A 24313-nucleotide genomic window follows, 5' to 3' on the forward strand; every position below is an offset into this window, starting at 1 on the left:
TCCAGATTGCCCGTAACCACCCCAAATTACATATACCCACCCCAGATTACCTATAAGCACTTCAGTTTATCAGTAACAATCCCAGATTGTCTGTAACCCTTCCAGGTTGCACATAACCCCCCCAGGTTCCCCGTAATCATGCCAGATTACATGTAACCCCCCCAGATTGCACGTAACCACCGCGCGTTGCCTCTGACCACGCCACGATGCCTCTGACCACGCCACGATGCCTCTGACCACGCCACGATGCCTCTGACCACGCCACGATGCCTCTGACCACCGCACGTCGCCTCTGACCTCCACACGTCGCCTCTGACCACCGCACGTCGCCTCTGACCACCACACGTCGCCTCTGACCACCCCAAATTGCCAATGACCCCCTCCAGATTGCGGTGCCCATGTCAGATTACAGGTACCCACCCCAGATTGCCTATAAGAACTTCAGTTTATCCGTAACCACCCCACATTGCCCGTAACCACCCCACGTTGCCCGTAACCACCCCAGATTGTCTGTAAGCACTGCAGGTTGCCCGTAACCAGCCCAGGTTGCCCGTATCCACCCCAGATTGTCTGTAAGCACTGCAGGTTGCCCGTAACCAGCCCACGTTGCCTGTAACCACCCCAGATTGTCTGTAAGCATTGCAGGTTGCCCGTAACCACCCCACGTTGCCCGTATCCACCCCAGATTGTCTGTAAGCACTGCAGGTTGCCCGTAACCACCCCACGTTTCCCGTAACCATCCCAGATTGTCTGTAAGCACAGCAGGTTGCCCGTAACCAGCCCACGTTGCCCGTTACCAGCCCACGTTGCCTGTAACCAGCCCACGTTGCCTGTAACCACCCCACGTTGCCTGTAACCACCCCACGTTGCCGTAACCACAGCAGGTTGCCCGTGACCACCACACGTTGCCCATAACCACCCCACGTTGCCTGTAACCACCCCAGGTTGCCTGTAACCACCCCAGGTTGCCGTAACCACAGCAGGTTGCCGTAACCACAGCAGGTTGCCCGTAACCACCCCATGTTGTCCGTAACCACTCCAGATTACCTGTAACCACCTCAGGTTGCCCATAACCACCCCTGGTTGCCCATAACCACCCCACATTACCTGTAATCTCATTTTTTTTATTTTAATTTAGTAACTGCGCTATTCTAATAACCATTACTAGCTGCGGTTTTGCTCCTGTAAATTGGCGCTCCTTCCCTTCTGAGCCCTGCTGTGTGCCCATACAGTGGTTTATACCCACATATGATGTACCGTTTTACTCAGGAGAACCTGAGTTACAGATTTTGGGGTACATTTTCTCTCCTGTTCCTCGTCAAATTGAGAAATTTCAAACTAAACCAACATATTATTGGAAAAATTCGAGTTTTTCATTTTTACTGGCCAATTTTGAATACTTTCCTCTAATACCTGTGGGGTAAAAATGGTCACCACACCCCAAGATGAATTCTTTGAGGGGTGCTCTTTCCAAAATGTGGTGACTTTTGGGGGGAATCTATTCTGCTGACACTACAGGGGCTCAGCAAACGCACCTGGCGCTCAGAAACTTCTTCAGAAAAATCTGCACTGAAAATGCTAATTGGCGCTCCTTCCCTTCTGAGCCCTCCTGTGTGCCCATACAGTGGTTTATGCCCACATATGGGGTACTGTTCTACTCAGGAGAACCTGCTTTACATATGTTGGGGTGACATTTCTCTCCTGTTCCTCGTGAAATTGAGAAATTTCAAACTAAAGGAACATATTATTGGAAAAATTCGAGTTTTTCATTTTTACTGTCTACTTTTGAATACTTTCCTCTAATACCTGTGGGGTCAAAATGGTCACCACACACCAAGATGAATACTTTGAGGGGTGCACTTTCCAAAATGGAGTGACTTATGGCGAGATTTTACTCCGCTGGCACTACAGGGGCACTGCAAACGCACCTGGCGCTCGGAAACTTCTGCAGCAAAATCTGCATTGAAAAAGCTAATTGGCGCTCCTTCCCTTCTGAGCCCTCCTGTGTGCCCATGCAGTGGTTTATGCCCACATATGGGGTACCATTGTACTCAGGAGAACCTGCGTTACAAATTTTGGGGTACTTTTTTCCTCTTGTTCCTCGTGAAATTGAGAAATTTCAAACTAAACGAACATATTATTGGAAGAATTCGAGTTTTTCATTTTTACTGTCTTCTTTTGAATAATTTCCTGTAATACCTGTGGGGTCAAAATGGTCACCACACACCAAGATGAATTCTTTGAGGGGTGCACTTTCCAAAATGGGGTGACTTATGGGGGGTTTTCTCTCTGCTGACACTACAGGGGCTCTGCAAACGCACCTGGCGCTCAGAAACTTCTTCAGCAAAATTTGCATTGGAAAAGCTAATTGGCGCTCCCTTCCTTCTGAGCCCTGCTGTGTGCCCATACAGTGGTTTACGCCCACATATGGGGTACCGTTGTACTCAAGAGAACCTGCATTACAAATTTTGGGGTGCTTTTTGTCTCATATTCCTTTTGAAAATGAGAAACTTTAATCTAAACGTATATATTATTGGAAAATTTAAATTTTCAATTTTTTTACTGCCTAATTGTGAATACTTTCCTCCAGCCCCTGTAGGGTTAAAATGCTCATTATACCCCAAGATGAATTCTTTAAGGTGTGTAGTTTCCAAAATGGGGTCACTTATGGGGGTTTTCAGGATACCAGACTTCTAAATCCATTTAAAAAAAGAACTGGTCCCTAAAAAATCAGTTTCACGAAAATGTGATAATTTGCTGATAAATTTCTAAGCCCCATAACACCCTAAAAAAGTAAAATATGTTTACCAAATTATGCCAGAATAAAGAAGACATATTGGTAATGTGACTTAGTAACTAATTTATGTGCTACGACTTTCTTTTTTTAGAAGCAGAGAATTTCAAAGTTCATAAAATGCAAATTTTTTTAATTTTTCATGATATTTTGATGTTTTTCACAAAAAACACACAAAGTAGTGACCAAATTTTGCCACTAACATAAAGTGCCATATGTCACGAAAAAACAATCTCAGAATCGCTAGCATACGTTAAAGCATCACTGAGCTATAAGAGCATAAAGTGAGACAGGTCAGATTTTGAAAAATTAGCCTGGTCATTAAGGCCAAAACTAGCTGCAGCACAAAGGGGTTAATGCTATGTTCACACAACATACCGGTAAACGCAAACAGCGGTTATTGTAAAACAATCGTTGGAATTATTGTCCATGATCATTAATTTACTCCATGGTTTAAAATAATGGCCATGATTTAGTGTTATACAGAGGCCATTCACTAAAGAACGGCCGTTGTTAGTACGTAGTGGGAATGTAGCCTTAAAGGGCTGATTATAGCTAATGGGTATTCCTGGGGACCATCATTGAGCCGTTAATCAGCCGGTGTAAAAGTGCCAGGGATTATCCGATGAGCAGGCAAACGCCCCCCTCATCAGCTGATTTGATATTTTGTGCAGTGTAAAAATCATTGTTATCAGCCACTCATTGCTCTGTGTAAAAAGGAGATGTGCGGCTGATAACAGATGGCCAAATGATTGATACAGGGATCATTTGTGTGGCCCAGTCAGGAGATTCACCTTGTAAAGGCACTGCAAGGGAGCTACAACCTCGCTGATTGCTGCTCCTTTGCAGATGTAGACTTCTTCATGATGGGCTGACCCTGAGGCTATGTTCACACTACGTAAGTTTCCGGCCGTAGCGCGCTCCGTTAATAAGCGGCCGGAGATTTACGTAGTTTGCGTACAATGGAAAGTATACTATGTACGGCTGCACAGTTCACACTACGTAAGAACTTACGCCCGGATCATACGCGGCGCCATAAAAAATTAACCAGACCATTGTTTTGGGACGGAAATGCTGTAACTTACGCCCGTAGCGTAACATGCGGTCCCATACGAAGTGGTGATATCTTCATTTTTACACTTTGATTTGCCGATCCAAAAGGTTCTTTGGGGTGTCCGGGGCTAGCCGAAGATATCAAAGTAAAAGACCGCTGTCAGATCACTACGTACGCCGCTCGGGAAGCGTACGTAGCTTACGGGCGTAAGTTCGTGGACCGTACGTAGCCGGCCGCAACGTGCGTAAATCCCGGCCGGAGTTTTACACGTATATGTCCAGTTGCGAAAAATATGCGGCCGGACATATACGTAGTGTGAACATAGCCTAAGGCTGCATTCACACGTTCCGTGAAGTTGTCCGTGTGCACGGATCATTGCACAGAGACAAATTTATAGCCTATTGCTTTGTATTGCGCTATTCACATGTTCAGTGTTTTCACAGACCTCCAATCCGTTCTGTTTAGAGATGAGCGAACCGGGTTCAGGTTCGAGTCGATCCGAACCCGATCGGTCGGCATTTGATTAGCTGGGGCTGCTGAACTTGGATAAAGCTCTAAGGTTGTCTGGAAAACATGGATACAGCCAATGACTATATCCATGATTTCCACATAGCCTTAGGGCTTTACCTAAGTTCAGCAGCCACCGCTAATCAAATGCCGAAAGTTCAGGTTCGGATCGACTCCAGCATGCTCAAGGTTCGCTCATCTCTAGTTCTGTTTAAAAATAGGACATGTCAGAACAGAAGCACGGATCTGATTCTCCATAGAAATCAATGAGATCCGTGTTTTTCATGGATGTGACATCCGTGTTCATCCGCGAAAAACACAGACGCGATGTCATCAATGTAATTTAAAATGGTTTAAAGCAAATCCGTGAAAAAAAACAGACACGGATGCAAAACGGATAACAAAACGAACTGTTTTGTATGGATCACGGAGGTAGCTAGCAGACCACAATCACCGACCAGGAAAAACACTGAATGTGTGAATGCAGCCTAAGGGTGCCTTCACACGTACCAGATCCGCAGCAGATTTCCCGGATTTCACAGGTTTACAAGTGCGGGTGGGTATAGAAATAACTAACACGTTAACTCACCAATGCCTTGTGCCTCGTAGCGCTGCCCCGTAGGTTCGCCACCACCGGGGTCTTGTAGCTCTGCTAGCTGCAACGTCACGACCCCGGCTGAGATCACTTGATAGTTATTTTCACACCCACCCTTGCCTGCCTGCAGATTTCAAAGTTGGTGGGATTTTTCCTTTAAATGATAGATACCCTTTAAAGCCATAGCCAGGAACAAACTATAAGTAGAGGACAGGTCATAAGAGAAAGACTGAGATTTCTCCTCTTTTTAAATCAGTTCCTGGCTTTGTTTTCACCAATTGCAAATCGCTAATGAGCAGGTCACCTGCAAAGACACCAAAATCATTCATTTTTATTCACACTGAACCATTGAAACTGATTGATTTTATTTTGCACTTATTGACCCAGATTTATCAATCTATTTCAGACAAAACACGGACAGATAGCAACCAATCACTTAGAAACAACAACTAAGCTATGATTGCTATGTGTCAGATTTATAAATCTAGGCCGTTATGTCTGGTTAAATATCAAACACCTAGCAAAAACCTGAAAAGCTCTATCAACGTCAACTAAGTCCATCAGGTATCGTTGGTATCCGGCATGCCGTGGCACGAAGAAGCATGGAGTTTCATTTTTTTTTTTTTTGGTTCTTCTGCTCGAATGATGGAGCAGAGCAACAGAAAAAGCAGATGTGAACATAGCCTTAGAAATAAAAAGTGTTAAAATAAGTTTGGACCATACCATGTAGGTTCACATTACACATCTATTACATAGATATTACAAGATTCCATTAGGGTGAGAGTCAGGACTTTGACTTGGCTGCTCTAAACCTTAAAAAAAATTTAGCCTTAATTACAAAACTACGCTTCAGCTGGAACTGTGAGGGACACAACAGTTATACTTACCTGTCCCACACTGCCACAGCTGCGGAGTACAGTGGAAGGCTCAGGAGCCGGTACCTGTGGCTTAGTGAGACAGGTGAGTATACCACACTGTTGTGTCCCCTGCAGCAGAAGCGTAATTTTATCAATTTTATCCATTTGTGCACAATCTGACTGTGAGTCAATAGATTCCAGAAATGTCCTTTGTTCATGTCATGATAATCTTCCACAAACGTGTTGTGAAGCTCAGATTATGATAGATCCCTGACACATTGATTGAAAACAACGGTTCACATACTTTTGCCACTCATAGATATGTGAAATTGTTTTTTTTCCCCTCACTATAACTCTAATTTTTTTTAACTTAGTTTACTTTATCTACTTTTAGGTCTCATGTGAAAAACTGATGTCTTAGGTCAAATTTATACAGAAATAAAGGATTAGCAGACTATCAAGCATCTCTGTATACTGTTATACCTCTATTATAATTTTATAGATTTTATACCAACATCCTGGCATTGGTTTGTAAATGTAGCCAAGAGGCATTAGTGTCAGCCATAGGTGTGAGGTGCAGCAGCTCCTTTCCCTCCATGTCCGTATTTTACTTTTCTCCCTTTTCTGAGTGACTAGCACTCCTCCTGGTAAGACCCATGTGACCCCAATTAGCAGGAAGCACCTGTGCGCAGATGGTAGGTACCTCCTATTCTTCCCATTCTACCTTCGGTGCAGAGGTGAGTAGTAAGACCTTGTTCACACTTGTGTTGCTTGGTGGCCGCTTTCTCTGCTGGCGGCGCTTGCTGGGTTTGGGAGGCCCTTGGGGTTGGTCCTGTGACAGTGAGGTTGCAGGGCCATTCCGTGGCCTCCCTTCCCTTCTTGCGCTCGCTTTGCGGTGTTAGCGGTAGTGTAGGGACTCATGTGGGCCGGAGGACCTGCACGCGGTACATGAGGCAATATGGTTTGATCAAATTATATTCCATCATCCTGGCGTTGGTTTTTAAATGTAGCCGAGAGGCATTAGTATCAGCCATAGGTGTGAGGTGCAGCAGCTCCTTTCTCTCCATGTCCGTATTATAATTTTATAGCTGTCCTACACACTGAGCATTTTGACAATTTTGATATAGAGAAAAAAAATGTAAACTTGCCATCAGAATGAATAGTCCAGCTACTATGGGTACAAACGTAGTGTCCCACAGGAGTGTGATCATTGTACTACATGCTATTGCAACACTCAATACTGTTTTATTATGTAGAGTAGAAGCACATGTAGGCAAAGTCCCTTAGTCTAGACAAGGCTGGTGCTAAATTCAGCTACAAAAATGACTTAGGTTAACTAAAGGCCTGGAGCTTAGAGTGGATAAGAGTTCCCCGTCACCATATGGGTACACTTACCTACTGTATATCACCAACCAGGAACAGTACAGGTGGGTGCGCCTATATATTCATGTCTGATCAGGAGGTCTGGTTCCTGAGGTCAAAGATCAAGTTGTAAGACATACAAATATACAAGACAGCCCTGCCTTCCCAGACCCTGTGACCTTCCAGCACAGTCCACTACATCACATAAATAGAAGCAGTAAGGACTGCAGTGCAAAAAAGAGCATTCCCGAAACCAGCTGTCCATCAGCTGGTCTATTACAGGGGTATTCCCATCTAAAGCTGATTGGTGAGGGTCTGACCACTGAAGTACCCTCCGATCACAAGAATGGAGGACAAGTGTCCCTTAGAATAAACTGATTCTGTGGGTAGAGGATAACTAATGTGATGGGAAAAACACTTTGAGGCCGAGTTGAGGTCGAAATCCGCTGCGGATACCTTCCCATTGACTTCAACGAGATGACATACTTGCAGTGGGATTGTCATCCCGCTGAGAGTATGTCAAAGTCAGCGCCCTTAACCCCCTGTGGCCTGGGTACATACTTTACCAGGTCCCCACTCCGGCTTGCTTCGGGGGCTCCCAGCACTTAACCAATCAGTGCACTGCCTCTCCGCAGCGGCTGAGTGCCGGGAGACGGCGGGAGCCCCTGAAGCAACTCAATAAAGTATGTACCCAGGCCAAGGGGTTAAGGGCACTGACTTTGGCACTCCTACTGTGAGTATGTCATCCCACTGAAGTAAACGGGAAGGTATCCGCAGCGGATTTCGCTACGAACTCGCAGTGTGAAATCCGCTGCGGATACGATACGTGTGAACACAGGAGGAGGCTATGTTCACACAACGATTTTGAACAGCCATTATTTGATACTCTAAATAACATCCGGTATTTTGAGTACCAAATAACGTCAGTTTTTTAACATACTTTGGGGCCGTCATTGCAGTGACAGTCATTGGTACATTATTTAAGTTTAGGTTGAACAATGGCCACTTTTGGGTTTGGCTATTTTTAAAGGTCCATTGTTAGCAAAAAAAATGGCCACCAATAAATGTCCTGAACATTAATTTGATGGGCGCTGTAAACAAAGCCGTTATTCTATGCAGTGTGTGAACGGCTGTTGTTTCTATAGACTTCAATGCAAATCATTGAAGACTGAAAATAACGGCCGTTGTTTTACTAAAAAAGACAATGTGTGAACATGGCCTAAAGTTAGCACACTGCAATGAAGTTTGATTAATATACTGAATGAAAGCTATTAAACCTGATATTGATGATCCGCAGAGACATATCCGAAAACACGGACGGCTTGTACACAGATAAATAGACAACTTCATTTCAATAAATGAACATATTTAAAAGCAATTAGTGAAATTACAATGAGATACGATATGATCATGTCCCCACTGAGATTAACTAAAGATTCTGCGCAGTTGTCCCTAAATCTCGGCTGGAACATTAGTATAATTCATCCTCCCCAGTTCAATTGAGGTCTGAATTGCTAAAAAGAGGAGATTATGGGTCATTCTTCAAACAAAAGGACAGAAAGCAGAAATTTATTCCTCCATCACTTTTACAAAACCCGACTGCAATCATAATTGAATAAAATTGGCTGTAATTAACAAAAGTACAAAAATAATAAATGACCGCCCTGCTGGTCTCTTTTCTTTTTTACATAAAAGACTAATGAGTATAGGAATCACCCAATACCGTCTCTTATTAATCATGAAATTTATGAATTGTGACACCATTATCTTAATGGCGCAGACACACATGGCGGTTATAAGGAAAGAATTCTCGGTGTATAAACAGAAGACAAAATACCCTTGATTTATGAAGAGTGTCGTTCTAGAATATTACATAGGATAGGCCGCTAGGGAATTTGTTCAAAGACAGATAAGGTCTGTATGTTGTAATATGGCCTATCGCTCATTACACATTTACACATTACACTATTGCACTGTTACATGCGGGGAAGGAAGGGCTGGGGGAGGGACAGTCTCTGCGTGCCCCTGATATTACCATGAGTAATGTGTAATGTTTTCATGTATCTCAAATTGATGGGTCACCTGTGAACTTTCTTGTTAACCCGTTCATGACCGAGGTCATTGGTGCCCAGATGTCCAGGTCAAATTAATGCAATGTTTCTTCCAGCCTTCTAAGAGCCATAGCGCTTTTATTTTTTCCCCTACAGTGCTAGTTGGGGTGTCATTTTTTGGGCAATGAGCTTTCCTTTTTATTAGTCTCGTATTGGTGTAAAAAAAAAAATTTGGATTGGTTTTTATGAAATTTTTCCTGATAAAATCCGTAATCCTGGTGTGTCTTTTTTTTTTTTTTTTTTTTTACATTTAGGCCATTCACCATGCAGGAACAATCATGTTATATTTTAATAGAGTGGATAATTCCGCACGCTGAGATATGTAATATGTATATTTATTTTTACATATTTTTATTTTTATAATGGGCAAGGAGGTATATTAAACTTTTATTGGGGGTTTATGAGGTTTTTTTTTTCCACTTTTATTTTACAGTTGAACATGCAATCATTAGATATATATATCATGACATAGCATAGGATAGATCAGTGTTATCGGCGATCTATGCATAGAGCCACCCTTAGAGCAGACTATACACAGATCGCCCATCCGACAGGATGGAGGTAAGTGACTTACCCCCACTCATCGGTACAAGCTATCGGGACCAAACCAAGCTGCGGGGGTCCCGATCAGTCAGTGACAGGTGCTTAGAGGGGAACTCCAGATAAGGAAAACTTGTTTTCTATTAAAAGTACATTAAAAGTTATATAGATGTGTCTATACAATGTACTGTATTACCGTATCTGTACAGTTCTGCTACAGTGGTAGCTGATAGAAATCCAGGAAGTGAAGAATAATGGCCTTTGTACCAATCCACATTGTCTCCTGCTTCCACTGCTCTCCCACCTTAGGAGACAAATCTTCCATGCCTCTGTCTCACATTGTGTGTGTTTGCTGAGCACAGGCTGATGATGCAGACAGGGGGGAGGGCGTGATGTCACAGGAGGCGCGGCTGGATGACCAAATCCCCTGAGTAATTCACCATCTCTGACCGTCCAGAAGCAGGTGCTGCACTGATTTCGCTGATTGTGCAGAAGTCTGCAGTGAAATTAGGGCTGTGTTCACACATGTTGGAGTTTCATTGCAGTACTGCAGCGTATTGACAAAAACGATGCAGTAACACAAGTAAATGATGCTAAACAGCAGAGAGTATCAGAGCCTTATTGTGGGGCTCAACTTCAAAGATAAAAGATAAAAGTTTGATTATAATATGTGCGTGGAAATGAAAAAAAAAAATCAAAAATTCTTTACTTTATTCCAATATAAGCATTACAGGTAGAGAATACAGCGTGCTGTGTGGTGTTACAGGTAGAGAATACAGCGTGCTGTGTGGTGTTACAGGTAGAGAATAATGTGTGCTGTGTGGTGTTACAGGTAGAGAATACAGTGTGCTATGTGGTGTTACAGGTAGAGAATACAGTGTGCTGTGTGGTGTTACAGGTAGAGAATACAGTGTGCTGTGTGGTGTTACAGGTAGAGAATACAGTGTGCTGTGTGGTGTTACAGGTAGAGAATATAGTGTGCTCTGTGGTGTTACAGGTAGAGAATACAGCATGCTGTGTGGTGTTACAGGTAGAGAATACAGTGTGCTGTGTGGTGTTACAGGTAGAAAATACAATGTGCTGTGTGGTGTTACAGGTAGAGAATACAGCGTGCTGTGTGGTGTTACAGGTAGAAAATACAATGTGCTGTGTGGTGTTACAGGTAGAGAATACAGTGTACTGTGTGGTGTTACAGGTAGTAACTGTGTGCTGTGTGGTGTTCCAGGTAGAGAATACAGCGTGCTGTGTGGTGTTACAGGTAGAGAATACAGCGTGCTGTGTGGTGTTACAGGTAGAGAATAATGTGTGCTGTGTGGTGTTACAGGTAGAGAATACAGTGTGCTGTGTGGTGTTACAGGTAGAGAATACAGTGTGCTGTGTGGTGTTACAGGTAGAGAATACAGCATGCTGTGTGGGTGGGACAACAATGAAATTATAAAGTACTGCAAATAATTCAGTAACACAATGAAGGCTGGTTCACACTATGTATATTTGAGGCTGTATTTGGTCCTCATGTCAGGTCCTCATAGCAACCAAAACCAGGAGTGGATTGAAAACACAAAAGGCTCTGTTCACATAATGTTGAAATTGAGTGGATGGCTGCCATATAACGGTAGATAACTGCCATTATTTCAATACAACAGCCGTTCTTTTAAAATAACAGCACATATTTGCCATTAAATGACGGCCATCCACTCAATTACAACATTATGTGAACAGAGCCTTTCTGTGTTTTCAATCCACTCCTTGTTTTGGTTGCTATACAGCCTCAAATATACAGCCTAAAATATACATAGTGTGAACCCAGCCTGAAACTGCAATGTGTAAACACAGCCTAGATGTTCTGCAATATATTTGGGCGGGGAATGTGCAGGGTGGGGGACTGTGATGAACAGCTGAGGGAAAGCATTGCATTCTGGAACCTGTAGTACTGAGTACAACTGATCAACCAGGAAGTGCAGAAACACAAAACAGAACAAAACCCCCCAAAACAAATGGATTTTTGGTAGTTTCAAAACTGGAATAGACAGGTAAGTATTGTTATATGCTTCTGCAGAAGTTTCATTTTTTTTAACCTCTACCTGGAGTTCCCCTTTAACCTGTCACTGACTTCCATAAAATCCGCAATCACTATAGATCGCAGCGTTTAAGGGGTTAATGACAGGCAGCTGTGGGATTGCAGCCTGTCATTATCTCCGGCCCGGACACACTGATGTATGCAGGATTGCATCAATATCCCCTGAAGTCAGGAACGTATATATACACCCCTGCTGCACGGGGTGTCTGCAGCAGGAACGTATATATGTTGCAGTGAAATGATATGATTTGTTCAAATCCCGGGAAATTATGAAATGAACACGCTGTTCCATCATTTCCCTAGGGATTTGATCAAATACCTTACCCCTTTCAGGGAAATGATGGAATGAACGATTGAGGAGCCGTGCGGCTGAGGCGGACGGGGGAGCCGAGCGGCACACCTACCCATCAGGTATATGGCGGCAGGGTGGATGGGGAAGCAGAGCGGCACACCTTCCCATCAGGTATATGGCGGCAGGGTGGATGGGGGAGCAGAGCGGCACACCTCCTGGCAGGCATATGGTGGCCAGGTGGACGGGAACTCCTGGCAGACATGGCGGCGAAGGCGGACGGGGGATCTGAGCGGCACATTTCCGGGAGGCATATGGCGTTGGGGGCGGACAGTGAGCAGAGGCGGACAGTGAGGGCGGAGGCGGACAGTGAGCAGAGCGGCACACCTCCCGGCAGGTATATGGGGGCGGACGGGGAGCAGAGCGGAGGTGTGTAGCAGGGGAAATGAGCAGAACGGGGAGCAGAGAGGCGGCGGACCGAAAGAAGAGCAGACAGGGTGGGGGGAGCAGAGAGGCAATACGGTAAGCAAATTCTATGTCCCAGGGGGAAATGATAGCGTTCATTCAATCATTTCCCTGAAAGGGGTAAGAAATTTGATCCAATCCCTAGGGAAATGATGGAACGGAGTGGTCATTTCATCATTTCCCGGGATTTGAAAAAATCCCTAAGGGATTTGATCAAATTCTATCATTTCACTGAAACATATATACGTATTGTAGACGTGAAGGAGTTAAATACCATGTTGCATCTTAGAAAGTTTCCTTAATTTTAAAATGAAAGGTTTCCCAGACAGTAAAAAATGTTTCAATTCTGTGTTCTTTGAAAATTAGATGCCTCTATCCAGTCCATTTTGAATAGGAATATTTTTTTAAGAATAAGCAACAGGGAGGGGGATGTTGAGATTTCCATACTTGTAATATAGATTTGCATGCTATAGCAGTAATGAGATGAAGAAGCTTTCCGGCCCCCCAATCGGAGTTGTATTTGGTGGGTTCAATCCAGCCAAAGATTCCTCATTGGGCATCATATGGTACAAATGTCACCAGGTGGAACTATGCGAATCGTTCCACTGTCTTTCAGAAAGATTGTACCACTGTGCAATGCCAAAGACAGTGATGTATATTTGCAACTGGCTCACCACATTTAAAGGATAAAAGTCCAGCGGATTATGAAATCCTGCAGCCGGCAGGGACATGGCGGAAATTGATTACAAGTAATAACTCACCTTTCCCCGTACCTACCTGTGGTGAATGGCATAGCCGGCCGAGGGTCCCCCGCCGGAAGGCATTTTCCAATCAGTAACTGGAGCAGCATCCCAGTCACTAACTGGCTGAGCGCCCAGTCCATCATCCTCGTCACAATGTGTGAGCTCTGGAGATCCTGAAGCCCAGCGCGGGGTCCTTCGGCTGGCCCCACCACTTACCGCAGGCATGCAGAGAGGTAAGTTTGTACTTATAATCAATGTCCCGGCTGCCAGATTTTATAATCCACCAGACTTATCCTTTAAAGTAATTATCGGATTAAAAGATTCCTATTTTAAAACCCTGTGTTGGGGAGCAGTAGTGGTCTTGGGCACCAAGCACCCCACGCAATTGCGTGGGACCCCCAACATCCAGGAGGGAATTCACGACCCACTCTGGTGCCCAAGAACGCCGGACAGGGCCGCCACTCTCCCCCTCCGCTCTGAACTGTAACTATGAGCGCTCATAACAAGCGCTCATAGTTACATGCAGCAGCACTGACAGGGCGGGAGCCATTGGCTCCCTCTCTGTCAGTCACTCTTGTGGCTGCAGACAGTGTCATGCCTGCGATCACAAGAGGCCACTCTCTCTTTGTGGAGCTGGCACACGAGTCTTGTCACTGGAGCGCGGGCACCGCAATTGAGAGCAGCCTCTTGTGACCAAAGGCAAGACAGTGCCTGCGGCCACAAGAGTGAAGAGAAGAGGATATGCCTGGACCCAGGTGAGTATAAGTGTTTGCTTTTTTGTGTTATATACTATATAGGAGGGGGAGCACACAGGGGGTCTATATAAAGGGGGGGGAGCATGCAGGGGGTCTATATAAATGAGGGGAGCACACAGGTGGTCTATATAAACAAGGGGAGCACACAGGGGTTCTATATATAACGGGAGGAGCCCACAGGGGTGCTATATATAACTGGCGGAGCACACAGGGGCGTTATATACTACTGGGACATCACAGAATGGTTTATATACTACCGGGGGAGCACACAGGGAGTCTATATGCTACTGGAGAGCACACAAGGTGGCTATATACTACTGGAGGAGCACACTGGGGTCTATATACTACTGGGGGCAGCACACAGGGGTATATATACTACTGTTGGAGCACACAGGGTGTCTATATACTACTAGAGGAGCACACAGGGGGTCTATAAATGACTGGGGGCAGCACACAAGGGGTATAAACTACTGGGGGCAGCACACAAGGGGTATATGCTACTGGGGGCAGCATACAAGGGATATATACTGCTGGGGCATCCCAGAGGGGTCTACATACTACTGGTGCGGCAGAATGGGGTCTATATACAACTAAGGGAGCACACAGGGAGTCTATATACTACTGGTGGAGCACACAGGGAGTCTATATACAACTGGGGGCAGCACACAGGGCGGCTATATACTACTGGGAGAGCACACAAGGGTCTATATACTACTGGGGGCAGCACAGAAGGGGTATATACTACTGGGGGCAGCACACAAGGGGTATATACTACTGAGGGCAGCACACAGCAGTCTATATTACATTGGGGCTGCACAGAGGGGCCTATATTATATAGGGACCTTACTACTATACTGGAGCACAGAGCATATCTTATTATTAAGTTGGGGCACAGGCACACCTTAAAAATATGGGGTCACAAAGGTGTATAACTACTATATGTAGGGGTACAGGGGACCTAACTTGGATGTGTTGGAGCCTAAAATATTTCTCTGACAGATTCTGGAGAAAAGATTCACAGTCGGGGAAGGCTTCAAGGTGGCCCACGCTGGATGGAGAGAATAAAAAAAAAGTAAAAGACGCTGATCAGAGAAGACGCCACCTGTAAATAACTGGATGTAACTGCACTCTGCTATAGTGTCTGTACTGATAATGATCATGGTGTGGCGGTATTATGTAATGGTATCATTTCTGATATCTTTTTGTTATGTTAAGAGCAGTTTTGAGGCAATATGTAATCACTGTATGGTGGTAGGAGAGTTAAAAGAGAAATACTGGGGGGGGGGGAGCATGTGACCGGGGGGGGAGGGGGGCAACATAACTTTGCTTGGGGCCTCAGAAATGCCAAGACCACCCCTGTTGGGGAGATGGAAGACCTGTGGAAGATTTGCAAGGTCATTTCCATATAGTGAGTCGTGGGTAATGTCTTCGAGGAGTATTCTAGGATAGACAACGGGTTGGGTATGTCAACATTTAGGTCGGTTTGCATCCCACGTGGGAGGCCAGTCATCCCTGTTCTGTTGTCTATAAAAAAGGTAAAGTATTGTAATATATGGAAATCTGGTGCCTAGAGGATATTAATACTTTTAAGGCTACGTTTCAGGCCGTAGCGCGTTCCGTGAATAAGCGGCGGAAACTTACGTAGTTTGCGTACAATGGAAAGTATACGATCTACGGGCGCACAGTTCACACTATGTACGAACTTACGCCCGGACCGTATGCGGCGCCGTAAAAAATGAACCAGACCATTGTTTCGGGACGGAAATGCCGTAACTTACGCCCGTAGCGTAACATGCGGTCCCGTACGTAGTGGTGATTTCTTCATTTTGCCAGCTTTTTGTTCCGATCCAAAAGGTTCTGTGGGGTGTCCGGGGCTAGGCGAAGATTTCCAAGTAAAAGACCGCTGTTAGATCGCTATGAAGAGCGCTCGGGAAGCGTAAGTACGCTACGGGCGTAAGTTCGCGGTCCGTACGTATCCGGCCGCAACTTGCGTAAAGTCCCGGCTGGAGTTTCATACGTATATGTCCGGCCGCGAAAAATATGCGGCCGGACATATACATAGTGTGCACCTAGCCTAAGGCTGGGTTCACACTACATAAGTTTCCGGCCGTAGCGCGTTCCGTGAATAAGCGGCCGGAAACTTACGTAGTGTGAACATAGCCTAAAGCTTTATGAAGAGTTCCATCCTACTGCAGGCTTGTAAGTAGGCACAGAAAGACAAGTGTCTTTTAGTGTTTGGAGGGTGAGGGGTTAGGGCAGGGGCTGGCTGGCAAATTTTAGCCCGGGGGGCAAGCACACAGCACTGGCCCATAAGTAGCAGGCTGGCGGCCCATCCTTTAAGGACCACTCTGGCCCTTACCTATAACATCTTCGTCATTTGTGACCAAATATCCTACTGTGCCCTGTGAAGGGATCAGAAGTCACTTTCCTGTATAAGTCTATAGGGCGGCTCAGCGATGACACGGAACGTACCCATAGACAGATGCAAGGAATGCTGGGTGACCTCTATCGTACTGAGTATATGATGCTGGAAAGCTGGGTGACCTTCATCAAACTGAGTATATGATGCTGGAAAGCTGGGTGATCTCCATCATACTGAGTATAAGATGGTGAGAAAGCTGGGTGACCTCCATCCTACTGACTATAAGATGCTGGGAAAGCTGGGTGACCTCCATCATACTGAGTATAAGATGGTGGAAAAGCTGGGTGACCTCCATTATACTGACTACAAATACAAGATGCTGGGAAAGCTGGGGTTTCTGTATTTTTTTTTACTGCTGTGGTCCTGTGGGTATAGGCATTCCTCTTTTTAGAACACCCCCCTCGTGTGTGCACCCCCCATTAGTAAAAATAATAATAAACAAAACAACAAACACACATACTTATATGTATCCTCTATGTACTCCTGTATATATGTATCCTCTATGTACTCCTGTATATGTCTTCTCCTGTATATATGTCCCCTCTATGTACTGCTGTGTATGTCTACTCCTGTATATATGTATCCTCTATGTACTGCTGTATATATGTATCCTCTATGTACTGCTGTGTAGGTCTCCTCCTGTGTGTGCGTATATACATTATATATATATATATATATATATATATATATATATATATATATATATATATTCACGAGGGAATATGCAATGCAGAAAAATTTGGATCAGCGTAACTATATATATATATATATATATATATATATATATATATATATATATATATACACACACAGGAGGAGACCTACACAGCAGTACATAGAGGATGCATATATACAGGAGTACATAGAGGAGACATATATACAGCAGTACATAGAGGAGACATATATACAGCAGTACAGTGGAGACATATATACAGCAGTACATAGAGGATGCATATATACAGGAGTACATAGAGGATATATGATGTATCCTCTATGTACTCCTGTATATATGTATCATCTATATACTTCTGTATATATGTCTTCTCTATGTACTCCTGTATATATGCATACCCCACAACTTTTGCTGGGGGGAAAGAGGGACATAGCCACGCCCATAACTGTGCTCTATGACCCCATAGCCACATCATCTATTACCATTATATAAGTAACAAATATTATCACCACTCCACTGGTGCCTCCATCTAGGTATGGTGTAGTAGTGGAGGTATAGTGAATAAGGGGTGTAGTAGTACAGGTAAAGATGAGGGGTGAGGTAGTACAGGTATAGATATGGGGGGTATTAGTAATACAGATGAGGGGCATTAGTAGTAGTAGTACAGGTAAAGATGAGGGGTGAGGTAGTACAGGTATAAATGAGGGGTGTATTAGTAGTACAGATGAGGGGGATTAGTAGTACAGGTACAGATGTGGGCTGTAGTAGTACAGGTAAAGATGAGGGGTGTAGTAGTAATACGGGTATAGCTGAGGGGTCACTGGGGGAAACTGGGGCAGCTGGGGGTGACTGGGAGAGCTGGGGGTGTACGGGGCAAACTGGGGGAGCTGGGGGTGACTGGGAGAGCTGGGGGTGTATGGGGCAAACTGGGGGAGCTGGGGGTGACTGGGAGAGATGGGGGTGTATGGGGCAAACTGGGGGAGCTGAGGGTGACTGGGAGAGCTGGGGGTGTATGGGGCAAACTGGGGTTGACTGAAGGGGGACTGGGGACAGTTGGAGTTGACTGAAGGGGGACTGGGGATGACGGAGGGGAAATGGGAAAGACTGGGGGTGACTGAGGGGGACTGGGGGTGATTGAGGGGCACTGAGGCAGACTGGGGGTGACTCTAGGGGGACTGGGGCAGCTGGGGGTGATTGGGGCAGGAGTGCACATAGCTCTTCTCCTCTTCCTCTCACCCTGGCACACAAGTTCCCCTCCCCGCCACACATGCAGGTCCCCAGTCTTTGAAGGAGGCCGCAGGGACTGTAGTGGTGATATCACCTGCTCCAGAGACCGGGGACCTGCACGTGTGGCCGGGAGGGGAGCAGGACGTGATATGTATAGCTGGGGCAGGTCAGTCGCGGCTCTGTTAGGTGGACTGCCCGACCGCCCTGCACCTCACCTCCGGCCCGACACTCCACGCACCGCCATAAGCCCGCCATGCACCTCACCTCCGCGCCGCACGCTTGACCTGCACCTCTTGCCCGGCCGCCAACCCGACAATCCATGCTGCTCCGCCTGCAATGATTTTTTGTGAAAATTTAATTTAAGATTTTTACAAAAATCTAATTGATTCTAACCTTCTGGGCGAACTAATTTGTTTACTCACCCAGCCCTGATTCCTCTGTATGTCTCCTCTTGTATATATGTATCCTCCATGTACCCCTGTATATATGTCTCCTCCTGTATATTTGTATCCTCTATATATTCCTCTGTATGTCTCCTCCTGTATATATGTATCCTCCTGTGTAGGTCTCCTGTATATATGTATCCTCCTGTGTAGGTCTCCTGTATATATGTATCCTCCTGTGTAGGTCTCCTGTATATATGTATCCTCCTGTGTATATGTATCCTCCTGTGTAGGTCTCCTGTATATATGTATCCTCCTGTGTAGGTCTCCTGTATATATGTATCCTCCTGTGTAGGTCTCCTGTATATATGTATCCTCCTGTGTAGGTCTCCTGTATATATGTATCCTCCTGTGTAGGTCTCCTGTATATATGTATCCTCCTGTATATATGTATCCTCCTGTGTAGGTCTCCTGTATATATGTATCCTCCTGTGTAGGTCTCCTGTATATATGTATCCTCCTGTGTATATGTATCCTCCTGTGTAGGTCTCCTGTATATATGTATCCTCCTGTGTAGGTCTCCTGTATATATGTATCCTCCTGTGTAGGTCTCCTGTATATATGTATCCTCCTGTGTAGGTCTCCTGTATATATGTATCCTCCTGTGTAGGTCTCCTGTATATATGTATCCTCCTGTGTAGGTCTCCTGTATATATGTATCCTCCTGTATATATGTATCCTCCTGTATATATGTATCCTCCTGTATATATGTATCCTCCTGTATATATGTATCCTCTATGTCAGGGATAGGGAACCTTGGCTCTTCAGCTGTTGCAAAACTACAACTCCCATCATGCATGGACAGCCTATGGCTGCCCAGGTATGATGGTAGTAGTAGTTCTGCAACAGCTGGAGAGCCTTGGTCCCCTCCCCCTGCTCTATGGCCTGCTGTGTAGGTACCTGGCTTCCTGCAGACACCATCTTCTCTGTCTTCAGGCTCTTCTAGCCCAGACACAGGAGAACCAGCTGGGAGGAGAGAGCGGCCTCTGGAGGCCGGAGGAAGATACTGCCTACAGCAGTTTGCTTTTTACCATAAGCCACATAGGCTTATAGAAAGCATAATGGCCATAAAGGAGGCGGGGCTTACCGTCATGGGGGGCGGGGCTTCAGCGGCCGCGTCCATCACAGTCCGGATCCACAGCACAGCCACAGGTAAATATGACAGAAGAGGGGCGGGGCTGTAAGCAGGGGAGGCACTGAGGACTCCAGCCAGCTGTCAGCAGCCATGCGGCCCTGACAACTGGGGGAAGACCGGCCCGGGGGGCATGTTCCCCCCTGCCCCCCGGCCCAGCCCGCCCCTGGGTTAGGAGTTGTTGTGTAGTGATATCGATGTATAACCTGACGTAACCCACCTCTGTACCATGTCATGAATATGCGGTCAGGATGGCCATTTTGGAATTCCAGGTTTCCAATCAAGGTGATAAAAAGGAGTATGGGCTAAGATGAGTAACGTTTCGGATTTTGTAGCTCAACATCCATGTGGATATTATAAGCGGGTCATCTTTACCCGATGGTGGTAGCATTGAGTAAGGAGTGTATAATAGATTGGGGAGCAAGAGGGTGGAGGCCATGTGACTGTCTAGGGTGGTGTCTGTGTGGATTTCAATGTGCTGAAATCAGTCGCGTACAATGTTCAGAAATTGGATATCTGCCCCATGGAGGGGCTTTACTGTACCTCTGTAGGCCTCCAGTTTTATATGGAAGACATATAGATACATTTTTTGTGTATAAAACCAGATGGCTACTATGCACCAGTAACATTGCTTCTTATCTCCCAGATATAGCACCTGAACAAGCAGTGTATGGTGGCAAACAGATTCTTTATAACCCACAGAGGACCAATGTAGAACCTCCAACACATGGTTCTGCCTGACCCTTGTCATTCAACAAAACTTTTTATATTCCTTAGAGACATGTCAAAGGGAGAAGAACGTGGCTGTGCGCTTCACTCCCCTGCCTACTGAAATCTCCATCTAGTTGCAGGAGACAAGTTCCTTTATACATCTATGAGGCAATCTGCTTCATGCATGCTTATCTTTTTCATTTTAAAAACATTCAGAAAAAAAAGAGAAATAATTAAACATGTATATAATAGAAGATACCAATATTCCTTACATATGTGTTCTATCATACATACTGTACACAGGTGAGACACATTATTGTGACCACTTCTTATTTTCAACGTCAGCAGCGTATAGCTCATGGAGATAGTCACGTGTGGTGACCAGGGGCTTCTTGACGTTTGTCAACAGTTCAGGGAACCCTACGGGAGATGAGTGGTAACTGCACCATCACTAACAAAGTGAAGAGGTTTTAAATTTTCACGGCAGTATAGGAATTGGACGTCCGTTGATTAATAAAGACTTGTCTTCTTTGATAAATCCCATTTTCTCCTTCATTGAATAGATGGACGTTGGCGTTTCAGGCTAGAAACATCTCAGAAAAATACACCCTGCAACCATTGCTGGAAGGACACAAGCTGGTGGTGGCAGCGTTATGAATTGGGGAATGTTTCTGTGGCAATCTCTGGGCCGGTCATCCATGTGGAAGACAGTCGGAACCAATTTGGTATGAATCCATCCATGCAGATCACATATACCCATACATGTCTTCCCTGGGGCAGGTGGGCTCCTCCAGTAAGACATTATGACATGTCACATAACTAGAAGTGTCGTACATTGGCCAGTAATAACTGGTGGCCATAATAACTCCACTCCACTGGACAATTTATGGTTTATGTACAGTATGTCTGATTTTATTAGTTTGTTCTGAATTAGTTTTTTCTGTAGTATGTTTTATACATCATAAGGCTTCGTTCACACAATGTATTTTTATATTCAGTGAATTTATATTTGGTGAACAGCGGCCGCACAAAATAGACTGTGCACACAATGTAAAGTATGGCTCCCAGACACACTTTACATTATCTGCTATGGCTAATTGGACTGCGGGCACACCCAAATGTGCCCGCATTCCAATTAACATGAAGTGATGTTCACTCGGCCAAAAAGTTGATTTGAAAGAGTTGAAAATTTTTTGAGTACTTTAAACAATAAGTCATTTTCTGATGATACTTTTCCTTTCACTTTATAGATAAAACAACAAAACACAATGATTGGCACTACCCCCTCTTGGGAACATAAGAAAATGCAAAACGTCTTTTGGGAGTCTAGTGTTTCCTAGGTGGTGCTGCTATCCATGTATTGCAGCAAATATTAGTATACAACGTAAAGAAGCTGGAGAACACTCACAGAAACTTTTCTTTTTTACTTAGGCAAGATAAAATCTTGAAGAAGGAAAAGCAGGCTGAGACGCCAGCCCTTCCGGTGACAGCTGGATGAGAGGGCGGGGGCCTATGCCTATAGGTCGGCCAATCCAATGACTGTGAAGAGGTGGGGCTTAGACACCAATGACATCATAAAGGGCGTGTGTCCTATGGCTTTGGTGTGGACAGGGATATGGGGTTCCACGACCGTCAAGCCCAGCCCATACGGCACTGTCCACCAACAATAACATGCATTTTTGAGGGGAGAGACCACCAAAAAAATCCTTTATACAGTAAGATATGAAAAATCCACAAAATAAGCTTAAGAATGGTGCTGAGAAAAGGGGGTACGTTATCACTTCAAGCATCTTTCTCTAAAGCGTATAGTAGAAGTAACTATGTTTTATAGTATGTTAAATGGTTTAAATGGATTGTAATGCTCACATGCTCACATAATTTCTATGCCATGAGTATATGGCAGAGTCTGATGCAGTGCCTGTTAGCGCGAAACAGCTGCCACTTGAAGTATGTTCCTGGTGTCTCTGCCTGCTTGTTGGTTGTCATGGATTTTTATCTTGCCTAAGAAATAAAGAAAAGTTTCTGTACTTTGGTGAGTGCTCCCCAGCTTCTTTCTGTTGTCCTGCTTTTCACTTTACAGCATCCACATAGACATATGGAACTTATTTCTACAGAACAGCGTTCACCTTTTGTTAGACTCGGTGGCCAGTGTGGAAACTACAAAAATTTCCGGAAATGACTTTCAGGATATTTCATGGAAAATATCTACAAAGTGAAAAAAAAGAATACGAAAACTTGATTTAAACAATAGGTAATTTTATGAATCCACATGTTCTGATGGACGCCTACCTTAGGCTACGTTCACACAGAGCAAAAGGGGCGAATTACGCGAGGAAATATTTCCGCCTGAAATCAACTGACGCTGAATTCCGAGCAGAATATAAGCAGAATCCCTGCGTATTCCGCTAGGAAAGTGTTCAGCTCGTAATCAGCTCTTGAAAAATTCAGCGCGGAATACTCAAGGAATCCGCGCTGAATCCGCATGCATTCAGCGATGAAATTCAGCGAGTATTTGGCAAGTAAACTAGACTATACCAGAATATATACTAGAATCCTCCCCCCCCCCCTTTTTTTCCCCATTTCCGCGCTGATTCAGCGCTTAATTTCCGCTTGTATTACACTTGTATTCCGCGCTGAATACGCACGTATTTCGCGCTGAAACAGAAAATCAGAGCCCCATTGGTTTGTATAGGCTTCCGCTAGCGGAAGAATGAACATGTTCATTCTTCTGGCGGAAAGTGGATTAGTTCAGTGCGGAAAATCCACCGTGTGAACTGCAGAGCAGAATTTCCATTCAACACAATGGAAATTAGCTCTGCACCTATTTTAACGGCTGAAATTTCAGCGCTGATTCAGCGCAGAAATTCAGCTGCTTTTGCTCTGTGTGAACGAGCCCTTAAAATGACATTCTGTCCTTAAATGCCTGCACATATAGACTGAGGTGCTGTGCAGTTGCACCAGCTGGTTTCTTGTAGCTTTTGCCATGGAACCAGATGTACTGTCTGCTAATAAACCTGCTGGACAGTCACATGTACATAATGTGATATGTCTGCATTATTTTTCCCTGCACCTGCTGGATTCTGCATTAATAGTTGAATTTTGCTGCTTGACCTGTTTCTGTAGTAAAGAGCACCTGCTTAGAAAGTTTTTGGCACCCTCAGACTGCAGACTCAACACAAGCCACTATACATGGACTCCAACAAGCTATGTAAGGTCATCCGCAAACTGCTCACTTCTTTCATAGATCTGTCATCATAAACTGTTCACCTATTGTGAGGCTCGGTGGCCAGAGTGTAAATTGTATAATTTCAAGTCATTACTTTTAGGACATGAAAAAGATCTACAAACTGAAAAAAAAGAATTTACTTCAACCAGTTGTCAAACCCTATTAGGATCTATGGAAATCACAATATGGAGTCCCCAACTCTGGATACACTCTATTAGCAAAAAAAAGGAGAGGCTGTAAAATAGAAGCTTGCTTTATGGCAGACCCAACCCATTCATTCACTATTATATGGTTGTTGCAGCAATGGAGAAGAATCTGCAAACAGTGCAA

General features: G+C 44.8%; 1 protein-coding gene and 1 long non-coding RNA gene across 2 annotated transcripts in view; one reads left to right on the plus strand and one right to left on the minus strand.

Annotated features, from left to right (window-relative positions):
* Positions 1–22081, plus strand: part of LOC138799237 (uncharacterized) — a 45109-nt gene extending 23028 nt beyond the window's left edge. The window contains exons 2-3 of the long non-coding RNA XR_011364231.1: positions 21321–21482; positions 22008–22081. This is a non-coding gene — a long non-coding RNA (uncharacterized lncRNA). The remainder of the gene's footprint in view (positions 1–21320; positions 21483–22007) is intronic.
* Positions 1–24313, minus strand: part of LOC138799236 (gamma-aminobutyric acid receptor subunit pi-like) — a 126964-nt gene that overhangs the window by 68557 nt on the left and 34094 nt on the right. The window lies entirely within an intron of this gene.

This window comes from Dendropsophus ebraccatus, chromosome 8, assembly GCF_027789765.1.
Source record: "Dendropsophus ebraccatus isolate aDenEbr1 chromosome 8, aDenEbr1.pat, whole genome shotgun sequence".
Classification (NCBI taxonomy): Eukaryota; Metazoa; Chordata; class Amphibia; order Anura; family Hylidae; genus Dendropsophus; species Dendropsophus ebraccatus.